The 17,244-nt window shown below is 44.5% G+C and overlaps 1 long non-coding RNA gene across 1 annotated transcript in view; it reads right to left on the bottom strand.

Annotated features, from left to right (window-relative positions):
- Window positions 1-5,180: 5,180 nt before the first annotated feature.
- LOC308459560 overlaps window positions 5,181-17,244 on the bottom strand; it is a 77,180-nt gene continuing 65,116 nt past the window's right edge. Inside the window, exons 3-4 of the long non-coding RNA XR_013978144.1 lie at window positions 8,357-8,553; window positions 5,181-5,604 (exon numbers count right to left, since the gene is read on the bottom strand). This is a non-coding gene — a long non-coding RNA (uncharacterized lncRNA). The remainder of the gene's footprint in view (window positions 5,605-8,356; window positions 8,554-17,244) is intronic.

A 17,244-nucleotide genomic window follows, 5' to 3' on the forward strand; every position in this document is an offset into this window, starting at 1 on the left:
AAAACTGGGCCCAAGATGTCCACTGGCTTTGCTATCAACACAGACAAAGTTTTCTCCAAAACAAAGGAAAGAAAATCCCCACAACACTGACAGGTTCACACAGTCCCTGCTTAAAGCATGGAAAGGAAAAGTAGCCAAACTATCCCCATCTCCACCAGTCCCCAGTCCTATCACCCACTATTTCAACACGCAGCACAAAACTTCCAGATAAAAATCTGGCACGCCCAAGGCCTACACTGTCAAAAAGACTTCTGCAAAAACAACAAACCCATACCAACACAAGAAATGCAAGACAATCAAGGGACACCCAAATACCTAGGCTAACACACCATCGACTACATGCCTTCTTAAACAATCCAGTAGTAAAATCAGCAGCCACTAGGCCCTTGACCACCTTCGAAAACCTTCTCCTGACAGCAGAGTGACACGGCAAAGGGATAACATCCACAATATACAAAATACTGCTCCAAAATCCCACAGAGCCCCTTGATGCAATCAAGGAACAATGGGAGCATGACATAGGCTATGAAATTAACCCCACCCAATGGACTAGAATGTGGTTTAAACCTCCCTTTAAGTCCATATCTCCCAAAAGAAGGGAACTCACACTACAGGTGGTACTTAACACCACAGAAACTGGCACTGATATGCCCAGGAACCTCACCAAGATGTTGGAGAGGCTGCACCTTCACAGGCACATACCTCCACATGTGGTGGGAATGCCCTAAAATCCAACCCTTCTGGACAGCAGTCCTACAAGAGATAGGCAAAATAATTAAACAAGTATTAGAACTCTCCCCAGAACTGGCCCTACTGAACATCTTCCAAGTTCATAATGACCACTCACATTATACAGAGCTTATAACCCACCTACTCTCAGCAGCCAGAAGCCTCATAGCCAGCACTGGAGAGACCTGTCAGGAGTAGACATGGACCAGTTGTATAGGAAATGGCCTTACTAGAAAAGCTAACCAATAAACTGAAACTGACACGGGGACAAATAGAAGAGGATGCCTTCACCCCAGTATGGCACCCCCTTATCACATACACAGTCCAACAGGACAACAACAAGAATCCACCAACAGCATACAAATCAATCTGGTTTACCTCACCCAGCAAGCTCTCCCCACAACAAATGTAAACAAACCCCCCTGCAGCCAACCAGCCACACCCTGCCCTCCAATACCTCTCACTACCAAGGCAATGTAATAAATGAATAGAAATTGTTGACCTACCCAGTCGACGCTGACACAAAACCCCACACGTACACTATCCAAAAGAATATAAGGCTCACCAGCCCAACCCTTCCTCTCCCCTCTCTTCTTCCCCAACCCTATACTGTACTCAACACTAATGTCTCACAACAAATGCAACTGATTTGTAAGGAAGACTGTACAGCTTGAAAAAAGAGTCAAGGCATGTACTTTTGTAAACCAAGAAAATCTTTATTTTTTATTTTTTAAAAAACCCATAGACCCAGTTTTGCTGAGCTCTGCATTCTGGCCGTGTTCTACCAAATGAGAATTTCCAGAACAGCTCTACCCATCCTGTTCCAACTCCCTTAGGGAATATTACATGCTTGAAGGATGTTCTTAGAGGAAACACCCTTCGAGATTTATAATTATAACATACATTAACTCTTTTTACAAGGCAGAAATATGCAGCAAAACGGGGAGGGGGGAATAGAGGTGGAGGTATAGAAGTAACGCTGCAATCCATCCATGGAGATATTGTTCTGGATGTCATAAAGCTTAGTAGGAGAGAATAAAATTTACAAATGGCCATGGTTGCTGATCCTTGCCTCAGCTGTCCTTGTTAAGGCCGCAAGCAGGTTGCAGCCTGTGAGAACACGTGGGTGCGAACTTCCAAAAAGCTTTAAACAAAGTACCTCACCAAAGACTTCCAAGTAAGCTTAGCAACCAAGAAATAGGAGGAGAGGTCTTCTTGGGAATCAGGAACTGGTTAAGTAACAGGAACCAGAGAGCTGGAATAAATGGAACATTTCCCAGTTGACAGATTTGTCCATCCCAGGTCTTGTCAAGAAGAATTCACAACAGCTTTCCACAGCAAGCATCTACAACATACATCTGGAGGGTATGGATACCATAGACATAGAAGGTCAAAAGATAGTCAAATCTGATGTGTTGAGAACTTAAATGAGCATCAGATAATCTTTCCCCATGTGGTGGATGAAAACAACAGGGTCTTTTATAGGGTTTTATTTTTTATTTTTTACCAATTATGGGATCTCTAAGATATTAAGACTGGAATACTTCATCCTTCCCTCAGTAACAGGGACATGAAGACACTTTCGCAGAACATTGTAACTTACAAATGCACATTGACAAGTAAGGCTAGACTATCCTCGGCCAGGAACAGCTGTAGCGGGTGACTCATATGCAGTGCAAACAACCAATCTATCATTTATTATATGGACATTGACCTGTTAACATGATGCAACCCTTTCTCATTCATTCGCCTGAGTCTTACTCAAGGGGACGGTGCCAATAGCATAATATACACTATTACACATGCATGCAGATAAGATCTACCGGTACTTCTCTATCATCTTGTGAGTTGTTTTAAACTGTTTTCAGTATTGTAATATCTATCATTTCAATATTAAATATGTTTTAATATTGTTTTAATGTTTCATCCCACCCTGGGACCTTTGTGTGAAGGGCAAGCTATAACTAAATAAATAATACCCATCTGTCTATGGATGCAGCATTGCAAGTAGAGCTTCCTCACCTTTCTTGAGTGTAGTTGGGTGCATTGTCCATTTGACTCTAGGTAGGGCTGGGAAGGACTCCTGCCTTCCCACAGCCACTGCCAATCAGCGTAGACAGTGCAGACCTAGATGGACCAATAGTCTGGTTCTGTTTAAGGCAGCTTCCTATTTTACTTTGGCTTAGTGGTGAAGAAGCTGAGGCCCAGACAGCACTTATGGCCCTCCAGGCCTCTCCATTGGGACTCTCCAAAGCTCCCTCTTCTCGCCACTGAGCCTTCCTCACTCAAGAGCTTTCGCCTTGTTGGAATGTGCCCTGGAACTGGGATAGTGTCTCTTGCATGCCTGGCACGAGGAGGGAGGCATGGGTGTGTAAACCCCCCTGACTGAATTGTAGCCTCTTTACAAAAGTGAGAGGCACATCCATTGCTTCTCCCACTTTTTTTGTTTCTGGTTCTGTCCACCACCAGAATGCGCCACACACACACCGGAAAAGTTGTCGATGTGGGAATGTGGTTTCCCTGCTCCTGCTATAGCTGGAACAAGAGGAGCAAGTGAACATGTGATTTGTGCATCCACATACAGTCATGCAAAATGCTTGAAGACACCCTGACTCTTGCTTAGCATAATCAGTTGTGGTCAAAGAAAAGGCAACCTGAGTGGTAGTGACATATGAACAGTGGCGTAGCTAGGTGTTCAGGTGCCTGGTGCAGGGGCGTGTCCTGCAGCTGGGGGCGGGGCGATCTGCCTCTATGATGTTTGGAGCTTCTCCACCGCCTCCCCCTCAGCTGTAGGGTGGCTGAGGGAGAGACAGTAGACAGATGCAAGTCCCACACTGCTGTTTCAGGCAGCACGGAACCTGCAGGCACCTAAGCCACCACGTCACTCCTAAAAAGTTTCGTGAGCCCTTTTTTTAAAAAAACAAACTCATTTTGCCAAACCCCCCTCAGTAATGATACCCACGGTGGACCGCACCCCCCCACCACCACTTCTTCCGCTACTGCATATGCAGAAGTTTTCAACCATGCTCTTGGACAGGGGGAAGCAACAAACATTTTGCTGAAAGACCACGAACCAGCCCACCTTTTGCATCAGTCCCAGTCAGCAGACAAAAGGGAGAGAGGCAAGCAAGGAACTGTGATACCAGCCACGCACAAAATGTTCTAGACTTTTAACTGTGCAGTTGGCGCACAAAACAGGCTTGCAACATTTTCACTGCCTGAGTGACTAGAATAGGATTGGCTTGGCTGGGTATCTTGCCTTTGAAGTGCAGTGAAATCCTACGGCTTTTATTTTCTTGGCGAACACATGTAAGGACTCTCCTATTTTTGACCCCATATGGAGTCCTATAATCTAGTCTCGCCTGGGGCACCAGAACCTTTTAGGCCATCACTGCTGAAATTGGTACTGGAAGGGAAAATAACATCTCTTGGAAGAGTCAGAAGAGACTACGAGGAAATTCACCGAGGGGAATGTTATAAAAGAAAAGGGGAGGCTAGTTTCCTCTCTTTTTTATTCCCTTTCTGAGTTTAACTCTTTCCCATTTATAGTAATGTAATCAGTTTAGTTTTGACTACAATTTTGCCTAAATTGAATCGCTGTTGGTGCTGCATACAGCTACGCGTTCACCAGAAAATAAATTCTAAGTCACTTTTAGAGTGCCTGAAAGAGAAACGAGCTTTTGTACAAAAGTCTGATAGAACTAGGAGAGGCAATTGGTTGGTTTGGGATGACCTGGAAATTGATGTTCTTTTTTTGTGATCGTTTAAGTGATTTAGTTTTAATTCATTTCTGCATTTAGAGCCTTTAATGAATTTGGCACTGATGGCACAAAGAATGGCAAGGAGATAGCACAGTGACTTTCATTTATGCACCTCTACTCAATTATCTCTTTACTCCATTCAGATTCTGCTGATAGGAACCATTAGGAAAATGGTGGCTTCATCAGGGTTTGGGCAATCTTACCTGAAATGGGGATGAACCTGTGATTTCCAATTTACTTTTGTGTTTGCTTTTAGACAAGAGCATTCATGGGCATACTTTTCCTAAAATCAGAAAAGCATGCCCTGGCTTTATTTCATGTTTAGTATTATACTCTTGCAACATCTGGTCTTGCAACGGTAATGTGGGAGTTGACCTTTCTGGGGAAGAGTAATATTTCTGCAATGGGAAATCCATGCTTCTGCTTGCAATTTTTTCTTTCTTTCTTTTAAACAAAATACAGTGGTACCTCGGGTTAAGAACTTAATTTGTTCTGGAGGTCCATTCTTAACCTGAAACTGTTCTTAACCAGAGGTACTACTTTAGCTAATGGGGCCTCCCACTGCCGCTGCGCTGCCGTTGCACAATTTCTGTTCTCAACCTGAAGCAAAGTTCTTAACCCGAGGTACTATTTCTGGGTTAGCAGAGTCTGTAACCTGAAGCGTCCGTAACCCGTGGTACCACTGTACTTATCTATGAGTTGTTACCAAACCTGTAAAGTAGAACAGCATTGTTATTATTCCCATATTGCAGATGGGGATGTTGAGGCTGAAAGAGAGAGTGACTTACATAAGGATTTCTGGTAAGTTCATCTCTGAGGAGGTGACATTTGGACCTCTGGGTTCCTAGCTCACATTCTTAGCCATTCACTGGGTTCTGAGTTATGGATAAGAGGCTTTCAACAATAGAATGGAATACCTCATAAAGTGGTTGACTTCATTGAAGGTTTTTAAATAGACATTGGATGACCATCTCTCAGGGATTCTTTAGCTGTGATTCCTACATTGTAGGGGGTTGGACTAGGTGAACCTTGGAGTCCGTTACAACTCTGTGATTCTATGACTCAAAAGGTATAAATTGTCGTATCTATAGCTGTATCTGGAGATTTGTTTGCCCTGTGAAAGAGAAAAATAATGATTGCATCTCAGTTTCTCAGTTCTTATATTTTTAATAATTATGCAAGTCTGCATGCATGCAACACTACCTAAGATACTGTCCCTCGGGAATTTATTCTGCTCAAGAAAAGTGGCACAGTGTTTTTTCATGCAAATGTACAGCTACCATTTATTTCAGTAGCTGGTATATTACAATGATTGTTAGGGAAGATTTCAGTTCTAGCCATTGTTGCTCTGATACCCCAAATCCTGTGTAAAACTATGCATGAATTTTAGCGAGAAGACAGAGAGGCAGAAAAGTGGCTTCCTTCAACATTTTGCTATTTATTCTGGGCCTTCACTGCTTCAAAAAAAGAGGTCAGAGTGACCTTTTACTCATCAAAAAGGCATGTACAGTGCTCTCTGAAAATTTTTTTTCAAAGCCACTGCCTCATTTGACCCAACAGTGTGGTCTGTGAGGGACATACAGAGGCGATCCTGTAGTCTCTGCTATGCTGATCACATTCCCCAAGCTTAGGTGAAGAGATTGAAATTCCACAATTGGATGCTCTTCTTTCAAAGAATCACAGTTATCACACACACACACATCATGCTGAATACATGTACCCCGTGACTGAAATTAAGAGTTATCATCTCAGCTTGTTCACACATTTCCAATATAGCAAAAAATTAGGCTTAGGATTGGGGTGCAGTGATATCATCCAGTCCAGCTTCTGCCAATATGACAATTTCCAAAACTACAGTAGAATCTCTGATAAACCAGACATCACTTTAAGTCTCCCTCCCCACTCTGGAACTAGTACCACTGTCTGGTAGACGAAAGCGATGGCAAAGGGTTCCGTCATCATGATCCAGCAATAATCATGGACGATGGGATGTTGTGTGTGATGATCATCGCATGAGGAACAGCTACTTGCAGTGACATCAGTCCAAGTATATAGGCACATTCTCTCACCTGTGGGATAAAATCACTGACATCTGTGTCACTGCATTGTACCTGTTGGGTGTACGTGAAAATGACCACGTGCGTGGTAATCTGCATGTGTATTTATGCCAGTGGATAGGCACCCACATCAATGCACAGGTGTCTGTTGTCTTATCCTCATATAGCAGCATTCAGGGCTCTCCTACACACATGAAAGGTGGGTCTTTGAATGTGACTTCACTCTGTCTAACGGTAGGGCTGGCCTTGCTTTCATTGTATTGGCTTAAGAAAGCTTTCTAAAAATAAATCAGTGTTTCAATATGGAGTTAAATGCCCAGTATAATATAGTACTATATTTAGTACAAATAATCAGAAGCAAAATATAAGTGGACAGCTATCTGTAATGGAAGGTTTAAAATTAAGAGCATTGGAACATAAGTGCTCTTACGGATCAGACCAAAGGCTTGTCTTGTCCAGCATCCCATTCCATAGCTGTCAACTTACAGATTTGAAAATAAGGGACCAGCAGCCTTGAAAATAAGGGACCAGCAGCCAAAATAAGGGACCTGCAGCCTCACCTGTTCCAGGCACTCCAGTCTTCCTGTCCTCCTGCAGTCTGGTCAAACTCATGCTGGTAGCTTCGAGAACACTGTCCAACCAACTTTGTAACCAGAGGTTCAACTGAATAGAATCTGAATCACATGCACCACAAGGCCTATGCAGCCTCAACTTAAGATGGCTCCCTGGCCTGGCTTTGCACTGCAAAGTTTGCAGCAGCACGTGCAACAAAATGGCGTCCAGCATTCAAAAAACCCCTCAGCTTGGATTAACTAGCCACACACAAGGCATACAAGCTCCACCCCCCAGTCGTTCTTAGACTTCTTATTGGGTGAGCAACACAGCCAGTCAACACAGTTGGAGCCTCCCTCCTCCCTGGCCAGCAGGGAGGGAGGGAGAGGAGCTGCTTCCTTTGAAATTTAAGGGACATCATTTAAGGGACATTTAAGGGACATCTATCAATAAGGGACAGCAGCGGGACCTGGCGCTGGAATAAGGGACTGTCCCTTCAAATAAGGGACACTTGACAGCTATGTCCCATTCTCACAGAGGCAAGCAGGAGTGCTTCCAAACGCACTGTTTTGAGGGTGAGATTCAGTCACACGCCAGCAAATTAAGTTATTTTTCATTCGGCTAAAAAAAAATAAATGATAGTTTTTCCAGATAACTGAAGATTGTTGGATCCCTTGTGTTAAGTATATTTTCCACTTTCATCTCTGCTAAGCAAATTTTGCAGACTTTCATGTTGCTTCAAAAACTGACAAAGCCTACTTGACCTAAACAGCAAGGTAAATAAAAATGTTAGACTATACAGTACACCGTTAGGTGTGGCTTCTGTCCAACGTATTCACCTCTTAAAAAGCAATTGCCTGTCTCTAACCTCCATCTTTGGCACAAATCCACTATCCTGAGGGACTAGTAGCTTGCTTTTGTGAAAGCTGGGAAAGTGAAAGTTGGAATTGTTAGGGCTCTGCTAAGTGACTACGAGTCGCACAGAAGCGGCTCAATACCTTGCCTACCTCAGGACTTCTAAATCACTGCCTCTCTCATTTAGTTCAGTGAGCATTTTGTCTCTGTGAAGGACCGAGTGCCAGTTCCTATATAAGCCCTTAGTAGTCATTTATGTGCAGATTCCCACCAGGAGTACTCAAACGCCTAAGGGTTTGTGAGAGCGAGCCAGAAAAAAGACTTGCAAGATTTAGCCTTCCTGTCGTTTTTCCAATAAAAATATATGTAGAGAAATCTAGAATTATATGTAAGTCCATTTACTTTTTGATATTACCACATCATTTCCACTTCTGGCAAAGGGGACTTTGCTGAGGTTAGTTTTGGGCACGGCCTCCCCGAGCACATTGGCACCCTTCTGCAATTTCGATAGAGGCCTCATTCACGGGAATCGCCATGGCGACCTCGCTGCCCTCCCGTTCTTCTCACAGAGTTATTTGTTGAGTCTCTCACGCCGCTGTCTGAGGACATAAACATGTTACACAGGCGGCGCATTAGATGGAGGTGAAATACAGATGATGATATTTAAGGGCTTACAATAGTCATTAAGAGCTCTTTAACCACAGGGCCAGGCTGGGCAGAAGCCAGGGCCCTGACTGCATGTTTTGGCTACTTTCTTCTTCAGATTTATCTGCTTCTTTCTACCACTGAAACCTGGCCAATTATGTCAGCCCGGTGGCAACGAGAGCAGGGAGGTGCAGAGGAGGACCCAACGAAAACATCCAACCCCTGTTAATAGGATTATAAGATTTGAGGACTATAATATTGTTGCAGCTGATTTATTTTGAAAGTTGGTTTTGTTTTAGCGAAAAACAAGCCCTGACTGACACCCATGGGAGTTAGAGCCACATTGCCAAATACAATCATTTCTGGTTTGAAAGATGTGATTGCTTTTTAATGTGGAAATTTCACAAGGTTACGTTGGGGTGGGGGGAAGGTGAGACTAAACGCCTTTTTTATAACAAAGTCACTTTGAGATATGCACTACAACACCCTGACAGTGTCCAGATACTGCCCGGCAACTTTTTTCCTTTCCTTTTTTTTTTTTTTTTTTTGGTATCAAAACAGATGGGAAGCACAAACTTCACTACTTCTGAAATGCAACTTCTGTTATGGCTCTTTTTTAAAAGGGGGGAGGGAGAAAGGAGGTGTGTGAAAGAAGGGGGATTAAGCGCGTGATTTAAAAAGAAAGAAGGAAAGAAAAATAAATAAAGAGAGACTTCAACTGCAAGCCACACACACAAATACACCCAAAGGGGCAGCGAAAAGGGGATATAGGAGAGAAGAATGCAGTCAATCCAATCAAGCAATCGGGACAAAATAATCTCGCTCATTCTCTTTGATAGCTCCGGCGGCCAAACTTGACAGCCCACAATTTGGCATATTCAAAAGGAGTTTGGTTTTTGAGGCTACAAGACATCCTTCTTCAAATTGGTCAGGAAAATAAGCGATATTAATAATAACCATAATAAAGAGGCCTGTCATTTTAAAAAGCAATCTTCCTAAGGACATAAAGAGGATGCGAGAAAGGGTGGAGAAGCCCTCTTTCATTCTCCTTTTAACAAATGTCTGCTCCCGGCTCTGGGGGAAAAAAACCCCTCCACAGTAGACCTAACTATTATTGGCAGAGAGGGGAAGTTCAGCATTTGTCAGATTTCTTCATCTTCTTCTTTAGCACGGACCTATTTTTCATGGATGAAATCCGGTACAGTCACAAAACGCTCGTTGCTTAATATGACCTCAAGAGATTGAGTTTTTAAATTTCATTTCTACAAGGGTAAGAGGGACTCACAACTTCCATGGTAATTTTCTCGCCCCCAATATTGCTTGCTTACAGAGGACACCCCCCTGTGTATTATATATATCTGAACTTTTATCTAAGTCTGTAGGAAGCTGTCTCGTATCAGGTCAAAACCATTCACCCATCTACAGCTCCTCAGAGTTTTAGGTAGATGTCTTTCCCATCCTAACCAGAGACCGAAATGTCCATGAGCAAAGCTCTGCCACCGACACACTGTATCCACTAAAGAAGCTCCAGCTGGGGCCTTGGGCAAGGATAGGACAGGCTATCACATAGTCTTGGTAGGGTCAGGGTGCTAGGAAGTCTTTGCAGATAGTTAAGAAGTGCATTCTGAGATGACTGCATCTTTGGTATTTCTTCTTCAAAGGAAAAATGGGGTGGACTCAGTGCCGGATTTATGAATAAGCTAAACAAGCTATAGCTTAGGGCCCCACTCTCTTGGGGCCCCCAAAAAAATTAAAGGGAAAAAACTGGATATACATTTCCAAAATATAAGATAAAAAACAAATAAAATAAAACCTACATACAGCAACAGTGTTTTGTGTTGTGTAGGCTCCTGTGATGTAAGTAATGGGCCCCGCCTGCTAGCCTGCTCCCTAAAATATCACATATAAAGGGCCCCATTACCTTCAGTAGCTTAGGGCCTCATCAAACCTAAACCCGGCCCTGGGTGGACTAGTTAGGCCACTGGGCTGGAGGTTCCCCACCATAGCACAGAAAGCAAGGCTGGGGAGAAGTCATAGGGTGGATCTGCATTTGCTAGCCTAGGTGTGTCAAGATGCTGGGCTTGTGTCAAGTACGGGAGTTCCCCTCTCCCTTCGGGTGGCTCACCGATAAGGATTAAAGCGCATCTGGCAGATTTATAGTCCTTTTATTCCAGCATTATGTTACAAGCACACACACAGGCAACTCTCCACAAGGATATCAGTTGCCTACTCTGACTCCTCCCCACTTCTGTAGCCAAGAAACGCACCAACAGGAAGTTCCTCCCCCTGCGTCTCCTTTGTTTCCTGACACACACCCCTCTCAATTATGTATCGCCCAGCTGCTCCCTCCCTTCTGGTTGCCTAGCTACTATCTCATAGCTGAGTAGCTCCTCTCTTAACTGTGCAGCTTCTGTGTCTGCCCATCTCTCTGCTTCTGGAAACGCTTGACTGGTGGGGGGGGCGAATATTTCCCCTCCTCTTCTGTTAGGAGCTGATCTCCCTGTGATTGCATTCCCCAATCTTCCGATCCAAACCAGTCCCTGACAGTTGGAGGCAGCCTGAAAACAAAACTGGGTCAACGTCAGCGGTTGGCTTCACCGGGCATATGTCAAGGCCCACACCTTAGCAGGGGACCCACAACTGCCCACAAGTCGCTGATTCTGCTCCTCATGCTCACCCCCTCTTGCCCTTACCAACTGTTTGCCATTACTGACTGCTTGATGCTGACCTCAGGTCCTTTTATGGTGCATTCATGTCAATTTGTGCTCATGATGGTATTGGTGTGTTATACATAATTTCACTTTCAAGACTGTTTGCTCCTGCAAAAATTCAGGGCTGGCATACTGCTTCATTTCCAATCAGTGCATGTCCCATTCCTTCTTTCTGTAACTTTTTATACCAGGGGCATTCTGGTTTATTTATTGTCCCTCTTTTATTGTGCTACAGTGTATGAGCACTCATCAAGATGGCAATAATGTGGTAGCACTGGGGAAGCATCCCAGAATAAAGGGAAATGATATGCGGACAGCCCAGTATAAATCCACCACAAATGCACTATTATTGTATCAATGGTTTGTTGTGGAATGCACACACACAAACACACACACACACACACACACACACACACACACACACACACCAGTCCGGAGGAGTTGCTTGCTTCTCTTTTATCCCTAGTGGCTATTTTCTGGGGCAAAGCACAAGTAGGTGAGCCTGGGGAAGAATGAGTGGGCCCTGAGTGGTAGGGGACCCACCATGGACATCTGGCTTGAGGCCTCACAGAACTGGCATTGTAGGTAGAGAACAGAAGGTACAAAGTCCCTGGGACCACGACCAGAGAGGCAGGCAGGGAAAGATGCACCAGGGATAACAGACCCAAGCAAGCTCAAGGTTAACAGTTGCTGAAGCAAAGCTCATTCCTGAGCTGGAAGCTTTTATAGTCCTTCCAGGTCAAGGGAAGCCAGGTGGCCCCCTGGATAGGTGGATCCACCCTGGAGGCTGGGCTGAGAGAGGCCATCATACTCCTGCAAGCTTTCCCATCCACAGCTGCCCATAATCGCTCCTTATAAGCAGCGTCAGAGTTCAGTTCCACACACTTCCTGATTCTTGCTGTGCTGGTTCCTGACAACAAAACAGTAGCGCACAAGGAATGTTTGCCAAAGATGCAAATGCTTGTGACTCCTGGTTTTGTTTTGCCTCTCTATTTTGTTGTGAGATGTTTTACTGTATTGTAATTTTTTAAGGAAATCAGCCCTGAGTGCTCACTGGAAGGACAGATCGTGAAGCTGAGGCTCCAATACTTTGGCCACCTCATGAGAAGAGAAGACTCCCTGGAAAAGACCCTGATGTTGGGAAAGATGGAGGGCACAAGGAGAAGGGGACGACAGAGGACGAGATGGTTGGACAGTGTTCTCGAAGCTACCAGCATGAGCCTGACCAAACTGCGGGAGGCAGTGGAAGACAGGAGTGCCTGGCGTGCTCTGGTCCATGGGGTCACGAAGAGTCGGACACAACTAAACGACTAAACAACAACAATTTTTTTAAATGTACATTGTCCTGCAACCCTTGGTCATCTTAATAATTAAATAAGTAACATTGTGTGGACTAGATTTTTATTGTTTATTTACAAATGGGACTGAGAGGGTTTCTTACCTCTGGCTAATTCAGCTACTTGGACTGAAGAATAAGGATGAAACAAAAAATACGGAACCGTCAGGCTTTTACACTGAATGATGGCTCCCCAGACACAGTCCCAGGTTTGAAACCCTGGAAATAACTATATTGTACTTAAAAACCATCTGTGTGTGTGTGTGTTTTTAAAAAATTATTTATATAGTGGAAAGTGTCTTAAAGGTTTGTTTAACATAATTTGATTGGTAGCATACCTGAATTCCAGGTTCTGTCTTTCATCAGTATACAAACTTAAAGGAATCACACTGTAAAATAATATTTAGAGGGGTTACCTAATACTCTGAGGATTAAAGAGGAAATCCTACATTTACTCAGATGTATGTCCCTTTATGTTCAACGGAGCTTATTCTCAAGCAGGTGTGCATGGGATTGCAGCCTAAGTACCACTCTGGGGAATTGCTGAGGAATATATGGTCAGCTTCGTACATTGATGCGTACATGATGGAAGGGATGCCTTAAAATCAAGTCTTGATGAAAAGCTGTGTTGAAAATAAAATATATAACCATCCATCAGCTTTATAAAGATCCCACTGTTTTACACCTAGAGAATGTTAGGTTAACAGTAAAGAAAAGAAGTGGATATATTGTTTACTAATTGCAATCTTGTTTCATTATTTTTACTGTATGCTTAGATCCTTGCCTTCAGTTACTTTTTGGATCAGTAGTGTCAGATTTCTGTAGAACTGATTTCAAACTTTTATCAAACACTGAAGGCATGCTGCAAAAGATTAACTTTTAAAAAATATGGGTGTCTTTTAGTAGATAGTTCAACAACAACAACAACAACAACAACAACAACAACAACAACAGGATTTGTGTTGCCCATTCTGGATATGCTTTTGGAGAAATGGCTTGCCATTCTGTCCATTTTTGCAAAAATCAAGGAAATGATGGTGACTATTCCCCACCCACCCCAATTTAAATAAAACCTAGTTGTTGTATCAATGAATATGAGCTTATTTAAAACACACACACAGAGGACCTTTTGCTTTTTTTGTGTAAGTCAAAAATGGTCCAATTCCAAATGTGTTTAGGGTTCTTTGCAATTTATGCTATGCCTCGGGCATCTGACTTGCATCCATAGGAGCTGCAAATAGGGTTGGAGGTGATGGCATCACTTATAGTGTGGGGTTTCTGTGGGTCATCCTGTGTGACCTATAGCACGTCACCTATATACTACTGTATCTGTAGGTTAACAGCCCACAGGGGAGACACAGTCTTATGACCTATTTGCTCATTGTTATTCCACCATAGGCATCAGGATGGAGCTGGGTTCCCATTACAAACACATCTAGGATGAGCATGAGAACTGCTCTTGAATGACTTCAGAACTGGAAACTCTGGATTTCAGAAATGCCCCTTCAGTTACTGGTTGGCAAGCATCCTTTGCATCTAGCACAGCATCTCTGCACAATGTGATGCTGCTTGCCAAGAATTCCATGAAAAATCAACATGTATGTTGCATACTTTCCAATATCTGGGATGCTTACTTTTGGGTCCAGGGCCCTGCACGAGCCAGCTGATTCCCACCAGAGCACCGGACCAAAAGATGGGACATTCCAGGATCCAGTCAGAAGCTGGGATGGCTTCTTTAATTCCAGAATATCCAACTTAAATTGGGAGAGTTGATATTGCGTGAAGGGCCCTGAGGCTCCTGCCACCTGTTAGGAACAGATTAAATAAGTTTGCTCCAATACAGAGTGACAGGATGACACAATGCATGGTCAGGAAGAAGAGAAGAACAGAGGAATTTGCACCCGTAGAATCATAAGAGACCCCAAGGGCCATACACATGTGGTCTTCCATCCAATTTGAAACCATCCCAGACCCTGCTCAGCTTTGCAAATGTGCTAGCAGTTTTATTGCTGCACCACTAGGAGTGGTTCCAAAAGCTATCCATACTTCTCACATTCACTCTTAATCTGGTAAAAAATAATATTAGCCCTGTGGGTGAAATGTGCATACACAGAATAATTGCACCTGGTACCTGCTTTTCATGTCCTTCCATCAGAGGTTCTCCTACCGACCTGCTGTGCCAAACTGGTCATTTCAAAGGGAGGCACAAGAGGAACACAAATGACGCCGCTCAAACGCTTCCTTGTCAGAGTGGATTGAAATAACACGGATGCCATGGAACCTTTTACTTTCCCATGTAATCATTGCTATCATTACACTGGTATGGTGCATTCGGAATGCATGTCAGCCTGTTCTCTTTTTAACTCAGAGGAGAGGAGAAGGTGCTGTTATTGCAGGGTGCCTTGTGAAAAGCTCAGCAGACGGTGTTATTATTATATCTGCTGGGCGCAGCACAGAGAGCACACAATAATGCATGCTTATTAAGAGGCAGAGGAAGCATGGAGGAAATGCATTTGGCTGTTGTCAGGGAAGCCGGGGGCCTGGAGGCACCGGAGGAGAGTTTAGTACTGTAAAAAAAGAAAGGGGAAAGAGAGGAGGGATTCACTTTTTCCAGCTAACACCACCCAGTGGTACCATTGGAAATGGTGCAGTGGAAGGCAGGGAGGCCGGCAGTACATAGAGACAGCACCAATAGCAGCTAGAGCCAACTAATTCTAGTCTTGTCCCCATTGACCTCCCTGCTGAGTTTGACAAGGGGCAACACTGAGACTAAGAAGGAGGAAGGTGACAAGCAGAGCTACCTCCTGCAATGGATGTAAGGTAAAGTAAAAAGGTAAAGGACCCCTGGACCATTAAGTCCAGTCAAAGGCGACTGTGGGGTTGCCGTGCTCATCTCACTTTCAGGCCGAGGGAGCCAGCGTTTGTCCACAGACAGCTTTCTGGGTCATGTGGCCAACATGATTAAACTGCTTTAGGCGCAACGGGACACCATGACGGAAACCAGAGCACATGGGAACGCCGTTTACCTTCCCGCCACTGTGGTACCTATTTCTCTACTTGCACTGTTGTGCTTTTGAACTGCTAGGTTGACAGGAGCTGGGACAGAGCAAGGGGAGCTTACCCCGTCATGGGGATTCGAACCACCAACCTTCTGATCAGCAAGCCCAAGAGGCTCAGTGGTTTAGACCACAGCTCCACCCGCTCCCTCTAATGGATGTAAGACAGCAGGCAGGCAGGGGCTGGCTCAGGGTGGACTGAGGTTCCTGAGGCAGTGCCCCATTCATCCTAATGGGTGAGTCTCTACTACTGAAATCCAAGGTGCTAGCCAACTCTGACATCAGTAAGAACGAAGAAGCCTCACTATCAAAACCATTGCTTGGTATGATGGCCTCGGGGGGTAGGCACCTATAATCAGGGAGGAAATGTGGACATAAGAGGTAGAGTTTTATAACTAATTCAAATCAGACTTGCACAAATTCTTTCAAAGAGCTTAAAAGCACATTGGGGCAAGTAGCAGCTTCCTAAGGAGCTTTAACAGGTCAGAAATGGTGCTCTGGTGGGTTCTGGTAGCTAGGGGAGAGGAAGGCCACTTTTGGCCCCTGGGTCTGCAGTTCCCTACCCCAGTATAGACACACTGCTGAAGGCCCAAATGGTCTGGCTTGGTACAAGCTAGCAGCTTATGCTCCAATTCCCCTCGCAAGCCCAGGCCAGCTAGGACAGAGTTTGGAAAGGGAGGACAGAATTTGCTGCTCTGTGGTTTGTCATGCTATCCTGAAAGAAAAGTGTGTGTGTGTGTGTGTGTGTGTGTGTGTAATCTTCTGCTCTCCTTCTCTGCTCTCTCCCCTCCTTCCACCCCCTCTCACTTGCTTCTGTACAGAAGCCCTAACTAGCCTAATGAAAAACGCAGCCTGGAAGGGAGACCGCAGCTCACACAGGTCTCTCTTGGCATGACAGACTATCTTGGAGGCCTAATGTCAGCAAGGGGCTGGACGAGAAGCAGCCTTTCATTGGGTTTGTCTTACTGAGAGGAAAAACAGCTTTGTGTAATAACTTTATGGCAACTGTTGGCAGAGGATTTTGCGCTGCATACTGAAAAGGGAGACATTTCTGACCGCAACCCGACGAACCGCACTTGTTTACTCTGGCTCCCGGCCATTAGTTGTTCATAGGCTTTCTGTCTCTGCTCAACATGTTCCAGTCTTGGGGGCTAAAAGTTATTGCCAGCAGTTTCCAGGACATTCCGCTAGGCTAAGCAAAATTGCCCTGAGCAATAGTCAGAAACCACGGGGGTAGTACTTTTTAAACATAGGCCATTTTCGGAAGAAGGAGGAAGAAGGAAGGAAAGGGGGGAGGGCAGCGAAATGAAAGATACTGAACACCCTCCCTGCCTGGCTTGTGGTCTCTCTCTGTGTGCTTTAGAATACCACGTAGGAGGAGAGATTAACACCCTCCATCCGAACAATATGCAGATATGTCTATGTCACACAGAGTGGCATCTACTCATGCCACTGCGGAAGCCTTGTGGGCCGAGGCAACAAGGGAGAAGATTGTTCGGTTGCTTTCAGCTCCATCGTAACAGATGAGTGCCACATGTCTGG

This window comes from Podarcis pityusensis (assembly GCF_964106645.2).
Source record: "Podarcis pityusensis genome assembly, chromosome: 12".
Taxonomy (NCBI): Eukaryota; Metazoa; Chordata; class Lepidosauria; order Squamata; family Lacertidae; genus Podarcis; species Podarcis pityusensis.